Consider the following 18,772-nt stretch of genomic DNA (forward strand, 5'->3'; position numbering starts at 1 on the left):
GTGACTCGAGTAAACCAAATTGTATCATTTCCTTCTTATTCCTCTAGTGATATGTGTGCTCAGCAGCAGGCCGATTCAGTTATAGGAGAGCTGTTGGTGTTTTGGAGGAGGCAATCTCCAAATAGCTCTGAGGAGCGTAAGAAACTCTCCAGGTCTGCTGTGATCTTGTTTCGGCAGTGGGATCGCCTGGTGGAGAACGAGGGGGTGCTTTATCGTTGGGTGTTTCTCCCGGATGGTGGAGAGGAGGTCCTTCAATGCTATTGCCGGTGGCCATGAAGTCGGAGGTGTTGACACAACTGCACCAACAGCACGGGCACCAGGGGGTGGAGCGCACCACCCAGCTGGTGTGGCAGCGATGTTACTGGCCAGGGATGTCCTCGGACATTGCCCGCTGCTGCCATTAGTGTGAGAGGTGCCAGTGTGCCAAGGGTGTTCAGCCCACCCCTGCTAGCTTCAGGGGACATCTGTTGGCTGCACGGCCAAATTAAATTCTGGCCTTGGATTTCACTTTGTTGGAGCCCTCAAGTTCTGGTCTTGAGAATGTGTTGGTCATGACCGATATTTTCACTAAATACAGCCTGGCCATACCCACTAGAAACCAATGAGCTGAGACGGTGGCACAGGTTCTTGTGGTTGAATGGCTTTGTAAATTTGGGGTGCCTGGTCGGATCCATTCGGACTAAGGCCGTAACTTCGAGTCAGCCCTCATTCAGCAGCTGTCTTGCTTGCACGGAGTTGAAAAGTCGCGCACTACCCCATACCACCCGGCTGGAAACGGCCAGTGCGAACGTTTCAACCGAACGTTGCACAATCTTTTGCGCACCATGCCTGTGTCAAAGAAGGGGGATTGGCCATCTTGTCTTCCCTAGGTACTTTTCGCCTATAACACTACTCCTCACCAAGCTACGGAGGAATGCCCTTATTTTTTGATGTTTGGGCAGGAGCCTAGACTTCCAGTCGACTTTCTGTTGGGTAGAGTCGAGGAGCCGCTGGCAGGTAGTGTTCATCGGTGGGTCCTGGAGCATCAGGATCGGTTGCAGGTGGCTTTTGAGGGTGCTCGTGAGCGGTTGGGGGCCGCAGCCGATCGCTGAAAGGCCAGGCATGATCTGCAGGTACGAGAATCACCACTGAAGGAGGGTCAGTTGGTATATCTCTGCTACTATAGCGTGAGAGGTCAGCATAAAATCCACGACATGTGGAGCTCAGTGGTGTACCAGATTTTGAAGGCACCTAAGGAAGGGGGTTTGGTGTATACGATTGCCCCCACCACAGATTTAGGTAAGTTAAAACATGTGCACTGATCCTTGCTGAAACCTCAGATCAGCAGGAACCCCTCCCCGGCCTTGCAGGACATTCCATTAGTGGAACCTGTGCTGCCTCGGGAAGAGGAGTTAGATGTGGGAGACTTGTTTGTCCTGGTGCCAGAAACACCGCAGGTTAGTAGTAGGCAAGCACCTTGGGGTATTGTCCAGTCCGTCCCTCAGGGGTCTGGTGAAGTCCAGGGAGCAGAAGAAATTCCTGAGGCAGAGGTGAACGTGCAGCCAGTAATGAACCCTCCTTTAAGTTCTGCTGTGATGGGTGAGAGTGTGGTGAAGAGGACTGGAAGGAGTACGACTGGGCAGCACTCTTATGTACATCATCTCCCACGATCATTGGGGGCAGGTACAGTGTCTAATATAGTGGGTAGTAGCTGTTGCTTGGTTCCGTCCTTCGGACTGAAGGTTGAGAGGGTAGGCTTTGGTTTAGTTCATCGTCGGGGCGATGATGCAGAAGCTGGGGGTGGATTATGACCGTATGAGTTAGGTAAGTGATGGTGATTGACACACCAATGAGCGGCAAGTGCTTTTTATTTTAGACCTGGTTGGTTGTAGCCTGTTATGCGTCACGTTCGGATCCTCCCCTTTGTTTCGTTTGTTGACGGTGGTTTCAGGTATGTGCTGTTAGCATGTAGCAGTTCCTTAAGCTTTTAATTACTGGTTGTGTGACACTAACGATTAGTTTGTTGCATCCTAGCCTGGTGGATTATGACCGTATGAGTTAGGGAAGTGATGGTGATTGACACACCAATGAGCGGCAAGTGCTTTTTATTTTAGAGCTGGTTGGTTGTAGCCTGTTATGCGTCACGTTCGGATCCTCCCCTTTGTTTCGTTTGTTGACGGTGGTTTCAGGTATGTGCTGTTAGCATGTAGCAGTTCCTTAAGCTTTTAATTACTGGTTGTGTGACACTAACGATTAGTTTGTTGCATCCTAGCCTGTCTTTTCATCTGTGTGCGTGTCTCCTTCGGTTGCTTGGGTAGATGACTGTCCAGCTTTCAGGTATGTGAGCTAAAGTTGTTTTGTAGCTAGCAGATCGTCTGGCTTTGCTTAACCCTTAAACGTGCATTGTAACCGCACGGTTGACCTTTTTTCGCGATCACATTTCTGTAATTAAAACTTGCCAAACTGCAGTTTTGGCTGTTTGTCTTTATACCCCTCATTGAATAGAGGGTGTAATTTCAATTGTATCCACTGGGTGGCTATGCTGCAAGGATATATTTGATGCTGAGGAGCTGAAACAAAACCGGAAGCGTATTGATGTGACGCTCTCTTCAATCCCTTGCCGCTAGTGACGCTGAAAGTTGAAGTAAGATTTTCATACATCTGATTTCATATTCTAGACCTCCTAACACTATATTTTGTTGAATGGCAGAAGCATGGTGATAAAATTAATCTCTGTGTTACCTCAGAAAATGTGCTTGACCGCTTGGTCGAGTTGCCCAGTTAGGGTAAAATGAATTGACGCTAGTTCAGCAATGAGATCATAAACTGGCATACCTGCCAGTTTCCTCACTAAACTGAATTGTATGTATTTTACCCTTATTTACACAGTATTTGGTTTTACCTTCAGATTGTCATATCTTTAAATCAGTTTAATCCTTACATAATTTGACATGAGCTAGTACTTTCATGAGCTATTTTCTACAATAGCCATTGTATCCGAGTCTTTTTGGAATAACATCAAATAGCTATAGCTACAGCTTTCTAGATGGGGGGTTAGCTATAAACATTAAATTTTCTGTTCAGTAATCTGACAAATATAACATGTTTATGAGTTTGCAATTAAAAGGATGGATGGACATTTGTCCATATTTTATTTAGCACAGTAAAATTACCTCATCATTCACACTGAAATATTTTGTCTCTTTTTATCTAATTTCATAGTTGTGTGTTATTTAATGTATCATACACAGTACACAAAATATTTATTAGTATTAGTACCATTTTTCTTATCAATTTATATGAAATCTCAATGTGTCTATGTTGGGAAAACAGTTTATCAGTATGACAATTTTTTTTTTATGGATAGCTGTACCTGAGGCACTGATAAATCAAGACACAGTTTTTCATTTTTGTTAACCATGTGCATATTAGTAATTTTAACTGAACTTAGGACTGGTCGTGGTGCTTTTTTGGTCATTCAGTGTTTCTGTAAAAACAAATTAGGAAAAAACTAACAAAAATACTGATAAGATAATAATTATATGAATTCTACTAATAAGAACAATAAAAAATGCAATAAGGATTAATGAGCTGCTGGATTAATGAACATTAATCAGGTTGTGTGCATTCGCTTGAACTGATTTGCTAAAATCAGAACAGGGACTTTCTCTTCTGATGCAGATATACTGTACACAATCTTGTGTTTTCAATAGAAAACTGTATTAGTGTTATTAGAACATATACTCACACACAAAAAAATTCTAATTTCCATTTCTTTCAGGTGGTGCAACATTGATGAGCGACAAGCAGATGGTGAAGCGAGGCCGAGGTGTTGTCGATTTCTGTTCATCAGAGGGAGTCGTTGCAGTGAAGTGGTTCGACAACAAGTGTGTCACCCTGCTGAGCAGCGCATGTGGGATGGAGCCGCTGTCTTCAGTGAAAAGATACAAAAAGGAGGCAAAACAGAAGGTTGACGTCCCTTGCCCATCCATCGTCCTGGCATGCAATCAAGCCATGGGAGGCATCGATCTCTCCAATACGCTTGTGCACCTCTACAAAACGCCAATGAAGGCACGGCGCTGGTACCTCCCATTGTTTGGGTACATCATTGACGTGAGCATTGTGAATGCATGGCTTATCTACAAGCGGGACTGCAACCTTCTCAAAGAGAAACCGATGCCCTTGAAGAAGTTCCGTTTGTCGGTGGCAGCCACGTTGAAGGGAGCCAACAAGGTACCAGCCAGGGTTGGCCGGCCCCCAAGTGCAAAGCACAAGCCACAAGTCCGTCGCCCTAACCCTCGAGTTCTCCATCCCAGCCTGGAGGTCCGCTACGATGGCATTGGACACTGGCCCATATTTGGCACTCAGCGAGGGAGGTGCAACTTGTGCAAAGGTGGAGTGTTGCATTGGCAATGTTCCAAATGTGGAGATGGGAAGTTGTTCCCAAAAACCAGTGCTTTGTTGCATATCACCAGAGTTGAATGTATTGACAAAAGCATTGGGACAACTGACCATTACACCAACAGGGACTTAGCCTTCCAAGAAGAGTGGAAGCGGTTATAGATGCAAAGGGGGGACCAACTCAGTGTTAATGTTTATGTATTTAGAATTATATGTCATTAAAGTTCCTGTTGGTGCAAATGGTCAGGCGTCCCAACACTTCCACCCATACAGTGTATGTATTTGATATTTTATTCTAATTGTATTATTTTTTACATTAGATGCATTTTAATATTTTTATTATAATCTATCTCCAGAGTTAGCTAATGAGAAGTGGTTCCATTGTTTGAACAACAAAAAACAGTGATTTGTTACATATTATATATCATATCATATCTATACACCATATCAGTAATTTGTTCTTTTATATTACATTGGCTAGTTGTCTTTTATCATACATTTTATATAGATTATCACTAAATTTATTATTTATTGTGTGAATTATTTATAATATAATATAATAATTATTTATTATGTTTGTATTTATTATCATCATTTATTTTGTTGTATTTATTTACAAAATTGTATTGAATTTCTATTTCTTTGACCTTTGCACTTTATACAATGTATTTATTGTTTGTTATAATAAAAACATGTTTTTAAAATAAATTAATGGATTTTGTTAACATATTCTACTGTCTGTAATGTTTTTATATGAAAGAAAGTCAACTTTAGGTGCACAAATGAGTACATGCCGAGAATTACCCTAACTGGGCAAGTCAACCAGCAGGTTGATTTGTGTATCCGCTAAGTGAAGGGGTCATCTGACAAAAAAAAAACTGAAAAGTTGCTCAATGTGGTGTCAGGAACATAAGTTTAGCAATAAATATTTTTTTGCAAATGTATTTCTTAGTGTGACTGTTAAAGGGTTAAAGTCTCGACGATTGGTGGGTGGTTTAAGTAATGTGCAGTTCCCTGTACTTCAGTTTAGCGGTGGGTTATATGAACTCGTCGGACTTTCAGTTCATTTTTATTTCGGGGTGGGGATCATTTATTTGATTATTGGAGCCGGTGTACGGACTACTCAGTCGCTCCCTGCGAGTCCTGTCCAACCCGTAGTTTAAATTTATATTTTTTGTTGTTTGGTTATTTTTCTTTTGAATATTTGTATATTGTTGATTGTGATTTATTTGTGATCTTACCCATCATTGTTTGCTTTATTATGAAACTGTGACTCCATCTATCTGTGATTTCATTTACTTGTGTTTATAAGATTTATTTATTTGTTTTTGATTTCAGGAGCTTTCAGGAGCTGGGGTCCCACTGGTGAAGGATCTTTTGTGGTGGTGGTGATGCTCCAACGTTTGCTGTGGGACACTTTTGAAGTGTTTGGGTGCGTGGTCTGAGTGCACGTTGGTGCGTGTGCTTTTGGATATCTTGTGCTGGTGATCACTCCTGTGGGTAACCTCAGCCCCGTAGGTTGGTGTAGTTTTTGTTTATTTTGAGTTGTGTACGTTTTTTTTTTTTTTGTAACGTGTTTATCTGTGGTTGTGTTTTCTTTTTTTGTTTGTGTATTTTTTTTTGTGAAGTGTCATTGCAGAGAGAGCTGCCAGGGGTGGCACAGTATCATTGAGGCTATTTTGAATTTTTGAGGCTATTTTGAGGCTATTTTTCTTGCCTACCTTTTTTATTAGAGAAGCGAACCTGTGTGACCTAATAACAAATTTTGGGGTTATTTCTATTTTCCTGGGTGAAATTCCCCAGGTGGCGTAGTCAGATTTTCTACAAGTAGATGAACTTGGGCTTGTGTGTTAAAAACCTGTACCGCTCCCCGCCACACTGTCAAAGAAGCCCCAGGTTGATTTGGATACTGGACTTCAAAATCTTCTAAGTAGGCTGGATGACAGACTGAACATTTAGGACATGCACCTTGAGACTGGTATTAATGCATTCTTGTCCAGTGTAAACACAAGCATCCGGTTCGAAGGACCAAACTGTGTAACTGAGTTTGCTTGGGACTGTATTGCACTGGTGTAGCGTAGCTCTGTTTGCCCTGGTGTGTCGATCAGAACACAGGAGGCATGAATGAGAATCAACAGTCTTTAATTAAAGTTCAGCAAATTATCTGCACGGTGAAAAGCACAGCCAGACCACAGGGCATTGCTTGGAATTATCTTCACAATAATGATATTTGAGATAACTGTACAGGTGTAGGCATGTGTGGTCTCTTTTTTTTTAAATCTTAAAATGATCTTGACAGATGGTTTACAATGATTAAAAGCGTCATTAATAAATCATTAACAAAAATTATATAATGCTTAACTGATTATTAGTTAATGGTTACAAATGTCATTAAACATTCAATGTGTTTTAAAAATCAACAAATTATTTTAATATAAATTACACAATGATTACACGTTTATTTGTTAATGTACTGTTGAATGAAGTGTGTCAACAGTGTGTCATTAAACTTCAGTGCACATATTAGCTAATGCTCATTTTTACATTTACAAATGTGAAAATATAGCTTATAGGCACTTCACAAACTATTCATGTTAAATATTCATCATCTTTGGAGTACCCAATCTAAAGTGGAACCTATTCATCAATTGTAAATGTTTATAAACATTTACTAATCATTAGTACCTTCATGAGCAGTCATTTTGATGGCAAAAAGTGTCCAAATGACCGGAATTTACCCTATGTTCACATCTTTACAAATCATTTATTAATCATTTGTTCATGTTTTTGCAGTACCCAATCTAAAGTTAAGACTATTCATCATTGTAAATGTTTATAAACATTTACTAATTTTTTTGTATCTTTGTTGGCACTGGACTGTAACAAAGTTTGTGTAAAGGGTGGTTAGTTGAGTTTAGCTAAATGTTTGGTAAAGACATTACACAGGCTTATCACGATAACAACTTTTTGTTGTGCGATATATTGCCCCAGAAATAATTGCTATCAGTGATATTATTGTAATTTTAAAGACCATTTTAAGCCACTGAATATATAATCATAATGTAACAGCATAATAATGCAAGAGGGCCTACACACTTCCAAATGACAACAAACTTTTAATTTTTTAAGAATATTTAGATCATAGAAATTAAGTATCAAAATATTAGATACCTTAAAAAACCTGAATAAATAGTAAATAAACATTTTATAACAAAAAGTGCAAAGTAACAAGTAGAAAAAAAGAAAAATGCACAAAGAACTTGTATGGAGATTTTTCAATCTACAGATTTTTCCCTGACCTTCTTTTCTCTGTAAATTAAGGGTGCACACTATTGCTGAAAAACACAATCCCTAATTAGCAGTCAGATGTCCGTATGCACAAAGACACAGGTTCCTAAACAAGACCATATCTGCAGATGAAACTTTTTTGTAGAAGCATTTTTTAAAATTTGAACTAGCACCTCATGACTACACCACATTATGTACGAGATGCTGCAAAAGACACTGGCGCAAGTGGAATGTACAAAACACGGTGACATTAATTTTTAAGTAAATATAATGGGCGATATATTGCGTCACTAATAATTATTGAGGTCATGTACAGGTGCATCTCAATAAATTAGAATGTCGTGGAAAAGTTCATTTATTTCAGTAATTCAACTCAAATTGTGAAGTTTATTTAATACACGAGTTTCACAATTTGAGTTGACACTGAAATAAATGAACTTTTCCACGACATTCTAATTTATTGAGATGCACCTGTACATATATTGTATACATATATATATATAAGTCGATATATTGATTATTGCGACAGGCCTAATTACACACATTGTAATTTGGATGCAAAACATGTTTTTATTGCCTCAACACTTATATTAGTATACTATTGTGAATCGTTAAACAGAATATTCCTTGAATCATACATCATCATCAGGGGGAAAAAAACAACAGATTTTCAAGAAAATAATAATTTATTATTTATCAAAACAATGCAATATAAACAGACTGAATCGTGTTCCCTTATAGTAATCGAATCGACCCCTGTACACTGTTGACCCCTTACACAACCCATTCACCAAACCTGTCCCTAACCTTACCCGTATCACATCTCAACAGCAGCAAAAGTGTTGTGCATTAACAAAAGCTTTTAATCATTGTATAACATCTGTTAAAATAATTTGTAAATTTTCAAGATGAAGTTTAATGACATTTGTAAGCATTTTAATTTACATGAAATGTAAATTATTGGAATGTGTGTTAATTATTAGGTAATGTTTAATACACTTATTAGTAAACACTAACAAGCACATTATTTCACGTTTCTAGATATGTGAATATATATGAACTAATGATCCATTAAGCATTACATAATGTTTGTTTATGATTTATCAATGAAAGTTATTATAAAGTGTTACCACATAACTATATGGTTTTTAGGTATTTGTATGAAAAACAGTAGTCTAAAAACTTAGTAGCCTATAGGCTAAATGCACACATGCTGTAGCTAAATCACAAAACAAAAACTAATTATATTCCATTACTCCTTTAGTACATTTAAGTAATGTCTACATTAATAATATAATGAAATCGATACGAATACCCACATTTCTGCCACAATACCACATGCAGTTAGTGTTACTACAGTAAATCCATGGTAAATGATGGCGATTTGTAGATTGAAAAGCCTTCTGACTATATCGTTGCGCACAGTTCTACTGTTAGTCAGCGCTGTTTAATCTGACTGTAAACTCATTTAAATCAATGAGCCTTTTCTCTAGTGAGCTGCTCGTGCCGCGCCGCTGTTTGAACTTTGAGCCAAGCAGATAAATGGTCCGTGTGGCGCGCTTCAAATTACTAGCGCTCTTTCGTTCCGCTTTTGGCGCATAAACATTATATCGAACGTTTTATCAAGGAAAATGATATTGCGATAATTATCATTATCGATTTATCGCCCAGCCCTATTTGAATTTAAAATTATTAATGCTAAGACAGAACTGTTATTAACCATTATTAGTACTGTGAACATGCCTCACTTCCAACTGTAATGGTCATCATCTGCCAAGGTGTCTGCCATCTTGGAAGGGTGAATGTTTCGTCACTCAAAATAAAAATCAATGGGTTTCAAGATGCCACAACACTGAGAAGCCTCTGGATTTAAAAACCGCCAAAATTTAAATTACTAAAGAAATTGGATAAACTTTAACAGGTAAGGATGTTTTTTTTTTTTTAAATACTGTATGTATTAACTCAACATTACAGGTTTATAAACTATAGTAGGCCTACCTTTGAAATGTTGTCTTAGCTAACAGCTTCATCTTGTTGTATTGTGTTAGTTTAGCAAAACCATCAGCTGAAGTCTTTTGCAGATATAGGGCCAGTTTTACTAACAACTTGCGCCAGCACAAACTGTCTTTTGGTGTTAAAATAGTACTGTCAGGATTTACTAAAGACGCACAGTGAAGAATTAGCGCTGAAAATGCGTGGACACAGGCCTAACCTTATTAGATATGCATTTGTAGGAGTTTCCCTTTCAGACGCAAAATTTTAGGGGGGAGAGTATATTCAAATGAATCACGCAACGCGTTTTACTAACATTTGCGCTAGTCAAATTACTGGCATTTGTGCCATTATTTAACGGCCAGAAAAGCATGTCTTAAACTATTTTGTGCTTGAAATGGCTGAAATGATTGTTGCTAGGAGGAGGCACCACAGAGGACAGAGAGCATGTGGTAGAAGGGAGAGGATTGTTTCCACATGTTTTAATTTATTTGGAATGCCAGAAGAACACATTATCTGAACATATAGTATGCCAGACTATGTTATATTTAATTTGCTTCAGGAAATAAAAGACGACTTGGAACTCTCAACTAGGTGTCACACAATACCAGGTCTATCAAAATATCTTGCAACCCTTAATTTTTTGGTCTCCGGTTCTTTTCAATGTACTGTGATTTCTTTATTTCTTATTCTTTATTTGCGACTATGCTAATTTGCGCTGCGCTTGGTATATTGTGTTGGTCGATATGTAAATGAGATGTTGCGTCTGTGTTCTTTAATTTGCGCGGTTGTTAGTAAATCACCCGCAGAAATTTCCACACCCATCGGCGCTGTTTTGGAATTGCGCTTTCGCGCTAATTTGCCCTGCTTAGTAAAACTGGCCCATGATGTCATACAAAAAATGTTACACACGTTACACACAAAGAATTGGCCTAAGTAAATTTGACTGCTATAGAATTGTGACTGCACAAATGGCGTAGTAATTTAAGAGGTGGACATATACTGTGAAATTGCATACATATGGCATAAAATTTGAAAGCGTAACAACTTAACGTCTGTTAAAACGTCAGTCAATATATTTTTATTTAAATTTTATTTTAAACATGGCACTTGCAATTTTAAACTGGGTATGGAGCACTGCAGGTAGGCTAAAATGTATGTTTAATTTGTGGCTGCCTAGTTAATGTTAACTGATTATAAAGCTGATTATAAAGCTTTGCCTTGCTAGGAGTTAATATTTTGCTATCTTCCTGTCATGGAACGGGTGTGCTAAACAAGGCACACGACAAAGGAGTATCATCCAAGAGGGTTCTTTAATAATCCACAGGAGAAAACAAGCACAACCAAACACAAATCAAATCAATAGCAGACAAAGGAACATAGGAGAACACAGGCTTTAAATACTGGGAATGTAATCAGGGAGAAACAGAAACAGGTGTGGAGATAATTAATCAAAAACCATGGCAACGGAAACACAGGAGAACGGAAACACAGAAAACTAAACCAAAACAGATCATACATGTGACATTTCGCCCCCTCCCGGAAAGGTGCGTCCTCGTGCCGACAAACAGTCCAACAGAAGAGGGCGGGTGGGGGTTCAGGAGGCGGGCGTGTGGCAGGCGAGGGGCAGGCAATGGAAAATGGGCATAGTTCATTGTGCCAGGGTGGAGTAGATGGAGGGAGGAGCCCGGAGCAGGAGGAGCCAGGTGGAGATCCAGAGGCCAGCCAGCCAGGATAGCGGCCCACGGTGGAGTCGACAGAGGGAGGAGGCATGGTGGAGTTCAAACAGGCGACACCAGGGGGCCGACTGACAGAGATGACGCCGGTGGAGTAGGAGCCCAGGTCGGAGACAAGCAGCAGCAGAACCAGGGTGACACCGAGGATCCTGAGGGCCTAGGTGGAGCCAGCGGCTCAGGCGACTGAGGTGGAGGCGGGGATCCGGAATGCCACAGCTGAGCTGGAGCGACAGAAGATGACGGTGGAGCCGGAGGGAAGGAGGAGCCTGACAGAGCCAGAGGGACGGAGTGATGAGGCGAAGCCGGAGGAGTGGAGTCCCGAGGTGGCGGACGGTCGATGACTGACCAAGGCGGAGCCGGAGGAATGAGGGAGCCCTGAGGAGCTGGTGGGATGACAGGCCACGGTGGAGATGAAGGAGCTAGTAGTCCAGGACTCGGAGGCTGGAGGTGGAGACAGGGGAACCTCATGCCTAGGCGGAGTTGGATTTCCAATTTTTCAAGTTCTACATTTTCTCCTTAGCTCCATGTTGCAGTAAGTTTTGGGAGTTCATTTTTAGTCCATCTCCTATCCTGAAAAGTATGTCTTGCAGAGACTGACAAAAATGAGCTCCTAAAACTTACTGCCAGATTCTGGAAGATAAATTCTTCTAACAGTGGTACAAGAGGATGTGGTGCTGGTCCTTCAAGAGTCACTCTCAAAAGTGAATTACAGTTTTTTTTTTTTTTTTTACCTTTGTAATTGCATCATTTTCATCTGTCAAATTAAAAAATATATGTTTATAAGCTTTTTAAAATTTCTATTTAAAACAATATAATAAGAATTAGAATGAGACAAATAAGTTACCAATCATATGAAATTAGTATTAATAAAAAATTAATTTGTACTACAGAGGGTGCACAGAAGAACACAAAAGTGGCTTGTAGGTAGGGTTTCAGACGTTTAATGAGGCTCAGAGGTAATTAAATTCATAAATTCATGTGGAGATTAATGTTTTAAATATAAAATTTTGAATACAGAAATATTAAATGATTTAAATTGTTTGGAACTATTTTCGTTGATGAAATAGAGCAAAATCAGGCAGTACTTGTTTATTGAACTGTTGTATTAAATCAATATCACATTTGCAAACTCCCTTAATAAATATTAAAAGCTGTCACTCTCCTTATCGCGATCTGTGGGCGCACAGAAAATGAGGGCACGCGAGTGAGTTCTCAAGACTCAAAAGCACGTGCAAATGATACGTTCCTTCATTTGTCATCACGTTATAAGCACGGAACCTGCGGGAATGAATTATTATTAATAGCCGCAATCCCGCGCCGAAAATCAAGTCCTGCTCTGTGTTCTCTGCTAATAACCCTACTGTGAATGATGCGAGCGGCGTCACTATGTTGTCAGTGAGAAGCTGCAGCCATGGCCGGGATTATTTTTGATGTGCCGGCAGAACAACAACGACAACAATGCGCTACATGTTTCTTTTCCCCTCATTTTTTCTAATTGACGGAAATCCGTTGTAGCGACGGAAAACTTGAATCCCTGTATATACAATATTAGAATGTTTGCGGGAGCGGGACACACACGTTGTGGGAGTGGGCGGTAATGGTCAGAAATTCAGCGGGAGCGGGCTTAAGGAAACTGTCCCGCGCAGGGGCTCTAGGCTGCGCATCAACACACAAGTTTTTTTTCGCGCTACCCCATTTCCACCCCCAATCATTAGTGCCGTTTCGTTGTCTTTGACAGAACATATAGGAGAATTTTTTAAATAGCGCCATAAACAAAATTTATTTCAAATTTAATTCAAGCACTTGTGTCTGTTTTCAAGTACTTTCCAGGCCTTGAATCCATATGTCTAAAATTCAAGTACTTTCAAGAAGCGTGCAAACCCTGATTCTCCTTAGGACTGTCCGCTGGCAGACGTGCTTTACACCGCTCGCTCAGGCTGGTGATGTAGAAAACACAGAGCGAGCGGTCCGGGGAGAGAGAAAGGCATGCCAGATCGATAAAGTCCCTGGTGTGGTCTTCCAGCGGATGGTTCTGCTGCTCCAGGCAAAGCAGATGGACTGCGGGCAAGTCCATAATGGGAAAAGAACGGATAAAACAAACAAAAAAAACAAACAGAAAAAAACGCCGTTAAAATCTACTCGCTTTGAGAGTCCGCTATTCTCTCACGGAACGGGTATGCTAAACAAGGCGCACGACAAAGGAGTATCATCCAAGAGGGTTCTTTAATAATCCACAGGAGAAAACAAGCACAACCAAACACAAATCAAATCAATAGCAGACAAAGGAACATAGGAGAACACAGGCTTTAAATACTGGGAAAGTAATCAGGGAGAAACAGAAACAGGTGTGGAGATAATTAATCAAAAACCATGGCAACAAACTAGGTAGGAGAATGGAAACACAGAAAACTAAACCAAAACAGATCATACATGTGACACTTCCTTACCTGTCTTTGGATATTTGCATTTTAACACAAGTTCAACCATAACTTGGGCGCGGGATTGTGCTATAGGCTAGCTGGTTGGCTTGTTGGTTCTGTGTGAGAGTTACGGCTACCAAGACAGACCGCAGTATCTGCAGTGTAAAAGCCAGGAAAACAAAGCTGGAATGCAGTAACATCACTTACTGCGGTTTGCCTTGGTATTAGCTTAGATTATGTAGTTACTGCAATTTGGACACTCTCGTTTCTCTGAAAAGGGATAAAATTGAATCAGGAGACTTTGTCACATGACAGAACAGATGTCAAAACCAGTCATAAGGGTCAATTTTTCGAAATTGAGATTTATACATCATCTGAAAGCTGAATAAATAAGCTTTCCATTGATGTATGGTTTGTTAGGATAGGCCAATATTTGGCCGAGATACAACTATTTGAGTATCTGGAATCTGAGGGTGCAAAAAACATCAAAATATTGAGAAAATCGCCTTTAAAGTTGTCCAAATGAAGTTCTTAGCAATGCATATAACTAATAAAAAATTAAGTTTTAATATATTTACAGTAGGAAATTTACAAAATATCTTCATGGAACGTGATCTTTACTTAATATTCTAATGATTGTTGGTATAAAATAAAAATCAATAATTTTGACCCATACAATGTATTTTTGGCTATTGCTACAAATATACCCCAGCGACTTAAGACATTTTAGGACTTAACTAAATTTTGACCAAATGTGTAGTTACCGCACTTTGCCTTTGGATGGCAGTGCAGTAAAAAAGCCTTTACTATTCTAAACACACAGATTTGCGCAAATTATTGGAATACATTATTGAAGGTGTTAGAATAAACCCAAAATACACACATGGTGAATTTGGCCAATTGTGAAACAGCTGTGTCGTCATCAGTGCTCCTGCAGTTGCTCTGGAAAAGCTGTGCCAGCTGCTCTCGAAACGCACTCGTGGTACTTTGATGCCATGCGTAACAGTGGCAAGGCGTCAGCGCCATCTCAAGTCGGACAAAATTACTAACCAGCATGCACGGCTTCAAGTCAGATTTTAATTGATCTGTGCAGCACCACGCACCATTTATTGTATTTATCTTGTTAATAAACCTAATCTTATTATATCTGTCTTTTTTGTTAATGGTCATTAACAAAACCCTAAACTCAGTGGCCAGTGAGAGAATAATGTTTTAATACAAGGTTTTGTTGAATGCAGTTGTTCTTACCTGTGTAGTGGGCACCAAGAGGTTTTCATTCGTTGTCCAAGGAATATTCTTTGGTTTGCAAAGGTCTTCATACATTTTGCAGTGTGCATCCATTTTGGCAAAGACAGTTAATGGGCCAATCGCAATTACATCTGTCTCAAATTCTGCAATTTGTGACAAGAACACCCATATGTTTAACAGCAATGACAAATACAATGATCAAAAAATTCAATGATTTATTTGTGTGAGCGATGAATAGTGTCATGTTTACCATTCCAAAAGGCTGGACGTGATTACATATCTGGAGCATATCTATAATGTGAACAGCTCAGGGTAGTGACTGGGTTGAAGTCACTGTATGACCATGTCACCATGTTCATAACCAAAACTTCAAATACTTTAATTGTACTAAACCGTGGGTTGTAAAAAAAAGTCAACACAATTATTACAGGGTATCTGCAGGATTTTTAAAATCAAATTTAAATTAAATTCAAATTTTAGACTTATAAAGACCTTTTTTAAGACCTGCACAAATAAAACTAATACCATATGAATGGGGTATGGTAACTAGTGCTGTTGTAAAAAATTTTGTTTGCATAATATATGTGTGTGTGCTGTGTATATTGATTATGTGTATATATAAATACACATACATGTATATATTTTCAAAATATTTACATGCATTTACATGTATATATTTATGTTCATGTAATTTATATTATGTCTAAATATATTTAATATATACGCATTTTTCTTTCATATACATGAATGTGTGTGTATTTGTTACAGGACATCACATGGCTTACGATCCATTTGCAGGCTTTTATTAAAGCTCAAGGTCAACAGGTAAAGATCATTCACCATCAAACACAATGTCAGAGAATAAGCAGTAATCCATGCGTAATCCATGTAAGGGTCGAGGCAAGCAGCAAACAATCACAGTTCGTAAGAAAGGTAATGATCGGGCCAGGCAGCAGACAAAGACAAACCATAGACCAAAGCAGATAATCCAGGCGAGGGTCACAACAGGCAGACGGTCAGTAATAAACGCTCATAAATGTTAACCAGATGATAAACAAGACTTCGCGAAGAGTCAGCATACCTGAGTGACTTATAAAGCCCAGGTAATGGATCTGAGGTACGGGGTTGATGGTAAATGTAGTGAGTGCAAATGTGTGTGTGAGAGTCAATACTCAGGGGATGGTGCCCTCTACTGGTCAGAGGAGGGACCCACGGAGTTCGTCCTTGTGACAGAGCCCCCTCCCTGTGAGCGTCTCCTGGCGTGAGGAGGCAAACGACGCCGGGGGCCTCTCCCAGGGTCAGTGGGCTGGTCTATCCAGATGTGCTCGGTGGAACTCCTCCTCTAGATTCAGGTCCAGGATGCCATCCGTGTTGATCTTTAGTGGAGAGCCATGTAGATCTTTAGTGGAGAGCCAGACCCACTGATCATGTTGCAATCCATGTTGTCCTTTTGTCGGCGGACAGCTTGTTGTAAGTGGACGTGGGATAGGTTCCAGGTGTCCTCACTAGTTCTTTAGAGAAATGACTGGGTACTCGGTACCACCGGTACTTAAAAAAACCTGGTAGCGTAACATTTTAATTTTTTTAGTACAGACTTGGTACCGAAGTACCGGGTCTTTTGACAACACTACTCTCAAGTGAATGAACACATATTATGGCCTCCTTTCTCAAAAGAGTAGCTACTTTGCGTTCCATTACCATAGCATGCTTAGGGCCGACCACTGTGGGAATGACCCCATTAAATCGAGGCAGACAAGAACCAAACTGGATTCTGTAGCCTCTTCTACACTCTGCTGGACCCATTGAGACCCATCTTGGCAGAAGATTCCATGCTGCCATATGGTCTACTGAGGGAACCAGCCTCTCTAGACTGGCCTCTGGTATATTATGAGTAGCCAACTCTGTGCCCTGAAGTGGATGACCGGCAGGAAATGACCAAGCAGGCTGCTCTGAAAACATCCTCAGAGGGTGTCTCCCAGTAATGCAACGTCTCTGGGTGGACACTGAAAACTGAGCGTGCTGGAAACCACTGAGCCCCAAAGCAACAGAGGTTGCAGGGTTGGCAGACTGGTCTCCTGAAGGCACCATGGGGAGAGAGGAACTGTATACTGAGGTGTTCAAATATTCTCCATTCAGGCCCTTAGAGGCCTGACACATCCGGCAGCTGTACCTCTTTGACGAAGTCTTCTTTGAGAGAATAACTGTCCTCAGATCTGCCTTCTCTCTAGAAGACTTTGACTGAGAGTGCCATCCTGACCCCCATTCTCTTTGCGGGGAGCTCGAGAAGCGTCACTCTACTTCTGCTGCATGTGATAGGAGCTGGATGATGCCTTACCAGCAGCCCCTGAGACCTGAGCCCAGAGAGGGAGGTAGTGTTGGAACACTGCCACTTGTTTCTGTGGCCCTGCACAGCTTTAAATCACGTCCGAGCCCACCCCCTCACCTTCATCAAGGTATCATAACAGTCAAGGGACAGATAGCTCGCAAGTGTCTGTTCCACCTTAGACATTGCCCAATACCCATGCTCATTTAACACCCTTATGTTTGAGTAATTCAATACTTGTGGGCTGAAGAGTATTGAAGAAAATGGTTTCTTTCGCAGTCTCGACACCTAATTAAAAATTGGTTGACTGAGGCCAAATCCCAATTCTATTTTACACCCCTTCACCTACCCCTACCCCTTGCCCCTTGAAACAGAGTGTCAGTGGGTAGGGGTGAAAATATTCCCCTAAGAATTGGGACTTCACTACTATACCGTTACACGTCATCATACGTCATCTAGCTACAATACACAGACTTTAATTACGATTCTTTATTAATGCGCTGCTTACTGACACACAGACACAGTCACACACACACACACACACACACACACACACACACACATATCGGAGATCACGCAGCTCACACATCCAGGAGCAAAGAAACTTGTCAATGCTGCCCCACGACTTTTATTAATAACAGTTTAAATACTAAATCACTGCATTATATTTTCCAGCAACGAGAGAATAAAATCACTGTTTTGTAAACTCACTCATTGTAGAGAGAGACGCACAGACTTGCATACATGCAACTTTCATCTCTCTCTCTTTCTCTCTCTCGATCGAAATGGCAATATTTGAGATAAAGGATTACCGATTTCTAATTATTGGGGGGACTAGCCTCCCTCTATGTCTATGCTCTTATTGCCCTGATCAGACATGAAAATATGCTGTGCCACTATCGTGCAGTCAGTAATGATTTGAAGTTAACAAACTTTAATGATTTTTTTGGAAACATTTCTTCGAATAACATGACCATAAATATGAACACATGATTGAATGTAATATAAAACAAATTATTACTTTTCATTAAAATCTTTATTAATGTCAAAAAACATACATTTATGTGTCTTTTTGTTCGCTCGGGCAGCCATGTAGCTGGTTTACGCTGATAATTCCCATACCCCTTCGTTTGAAGTGGGGTCCTGAAAAATCTTCGTTTGAAGGGCTATCTATGGATTATTGGAGATTTTTATGGCATTGTGTGTCTTTTTCACTAGTGAATTAAAGGGGTCATATGATGCTTTTTTAAAGATCATTATTTGCTGTATTTGGTGTAACAGAATATGTTGACATGCTTTAATGTTCAAAAAACACATTATTTTTCAAATACTGTACATTATTGTAGGTCCTCTATGCCCCGCCTCTCTCAAACGCTTAGTTTTCT

The 18,772-nt window shown here is 40.1% G+C and overlaps 1 pseudogene; it reads left to right on the plus strand.

Annotated features, from left to right (window-relative positions):
* The first annotated feature begins 232 nt into the window (after window positions 1-232).
* Window positions 233-18,772, plus strand: part of LOC107702179 (extracellular calcium-sensing receptor-like) — a 28,602-nt pseudogene continuing 10,062 nt past the window's right edge.

This window comes from Sinocyclocheilus anshuiensis, unplaced genomic scaffold (genome assembly GCF_001515605.1).
Source record: "Sinocyclocheilus anshuiensis isolate Anshui unplaced genomic scaffold, SAMN03320099.WGS_v1.1 scaffold618, whole genome shotgun sequence".
NCBI classification, from domain to species: Eukaryota; Metazoa; Chordata; class Actinopteri; order Cypriniformes; family Cyprinidae; genus Sinocyclocheilus; species Sinocyclocheilus anshuiensis.